We start from the raw sequence: 2,215 nt of genomic DNA, 5'->3' as shown, positions 1-2,215 counted from the left end.
TTTTTTTTTTAAACCCTTGTACTTCGGTGTATTTTCTCATAGGTGGAAGAGTGGTAAGGGTGGGCAATGGGGGTCAAGTGACTTGCCCAGGGTCACACATCTGGGAAGTGTCTGAGGCCGGATTTGAATCTAGGACCTCCTTTCTCTAGGCCTGACTCTCCATCCACTGAGCTACCCAGCTGCCCCAGGGAACAATTCGTTCTAATGAATTTGGTGGTAACTAAAACAAACACCGTGGAATGCCAAGAGCTCAAAGATACCAAGGTAAGTTATTGAATCCTGGATCTGCTCCAGTCATCCTGATTTTGGTCCTTCCACTGGACTGCAATGACTCTGGAAGAAGGTGTGAGGCTGACAACTTTGTGCAACTCTGCCTTCCTTAAGTCCAATTCATGGGCAAGTCAAAACATCACTGGGAATGTCAGTGGTCCTCTTTGAAAATGGAGGATGAAGAACACTCACAGCTGGAGGGACATTCAAGGCTTTGGATTTTGCAGTAGGATTCAGCAAAGCTCTGTCTGCCTGGAATGAATGATAGGGCCAAACTAATGAGGGAAGATATAATAGGATCTATGCAAAATCCTCTACTTCATTAAAAAACCAAAACACTTTTACTCTACAAAAGTAAGACAAGGTGGGGTTGGGGGTTGGGGGGAGATGGAGAATTTAGCTTGATAGTAATTCATGTGGAAAAAGACCTAAGGGTTTTAGGTGACCACAGGCTCTATTTGGGTCTACAGAGGGTTATGACTGCCAAAAAAGCTAATGGGATCTCCAGGTGCAATAATAGAAATGTTGTATCCAGAATAAGGAATATAATAGCCTTACTGTTCTTATGCTGGCAGGCCACATCTGACAGACTGGGTTCTTTCAGGGAACTCCATTTTAAGAAGACTTTGACAAGTTGGATTATGTGCTTAGATGGAAAACCTAAATGATACCTGTCTGCCAGTGATGTCATGTGCAGAAGAACCGAAGGCACTGGGAAGCTTCACTTGGAATATAAAGGGTAATTTTGGGATGAGGGTTGTAATAATATCACCTGGGATCTTAAAAACTCTTTGTAAAAGGATGATACCATAAGCAAATTGGGAAGGCATGAAATAGTTTCCTTGTCAAATCTATAGATAAGGAGGAAAATTATGACCAAACATTAGATAGAAAGCAATATGAGATACAAAATGAATATTTTTAAAGTTAAAAAAACTGCACAAACAAAACCAATGCAACCTTTTAAGAAGGAAAGCAGGAAGTGGAGAAAATGTATAGGTCTCAACCTCATTTCTCAAATATGTAGAGAACTGAGTCAAATTTATAAGAATACATAATTCCCCAGTTGATAACTGGTCAAAGGATAGGATCAGGCAATTTTCAGATGAAGAAATCAAAATTATCTAAAGTCACATGAAAAAATACTCTAAATCATAATTGGTTAGAGAAATGTAAATTAAAACAACTCAGATGCAGTCTCATACCTATCAGATTGACTAAATATAGCAGAAAAGGAAAATGGTATGAGTTGGAAGAGATGTGGGACACTAATAAACTTTTTTTCTAAACCCTTGTACTTCGGTGTATTGTCTCATAGGTGGAAGATTGGTAAGGGTGGGCAATGGGGGTCAAGTGACTTGCCCAGGGTCACACAGCTGGGAAGTGGCTGAGGCCAGATTTGAACCCAGGACCTCCTGTCTCTAGGCCTGACTCTCACTCCACTGAGCTACCCAGCTGCCCCCACTAATAAACTTTTGGTAGAGTTGTGAACTTATTCAACCATAGTGGAGAGCAATTTGTTACTAGACCCAAAGGACTATAAAACTATGGAATGAGCAATACCACTACTCGGTCTGTATCCCAAAGAGATTTTTTTAAAAGGGGAAGGTACTTGCTTCAGTAGCACATATGCTAAAATTGCAATGATACAGAGAAGACTAGCATGGCCCCTGAAAATTTGTGAAGCATTCCATTTTTAAAAAAATAGGGAAGGACCTACTAGTATGGAAATATTTATAGCAGTTCTTTTTATGGTGCCAAAATTAGAAATTAATAGGTTATCCATCAACTGGGCAATGACTAAGTTGTAGTATAAGAATGTGATGGAATACTATTGTGCTATCAGAAATTGTAAACAAGATAATTTCAGGAAAGCCTGGAAAGACTTACGTGAACTGATGAAAAGTGTAGTGAGCAGAACCAGGAGAACACTACCCACATTGTA

The 2,215-nt window shown here is 39.8% G+C and overlaps 1 pseudogene; it reads left to right on the top strand.

Moving 5' to 3' along the window:
* The first annotated feature begins 1,878 nt into the window (after nt 1–1,878).
* LOC123243414 lies at nt 1,879–1,970 on the top strand (annotated as a pseudogene).
* Nucleotides 1,971–2,215: the final 245 nt, after the last annotated feature.

The sequence above is a fragment of the Gracilinanus agilis genome, chromosome 3 (assembly GCF_016433145.1).
Source record: "Gracilinanus agilis isolate LMUSP501 chromosome 3, AgileGrace, whole genome shotgun sequence".
Lineage (NCBI taxonomy): Eukaryota > Metazoa > Chordata > Mammalia > Didelphimorphia > Didelphidae > Gracilinanus > Gracilinanus agilis.
The sequence above is the reverse complement of the archived record's forward strand: the minus strand, read 5'-3'. Positions and strand labels throughout refer to the sequence as shown.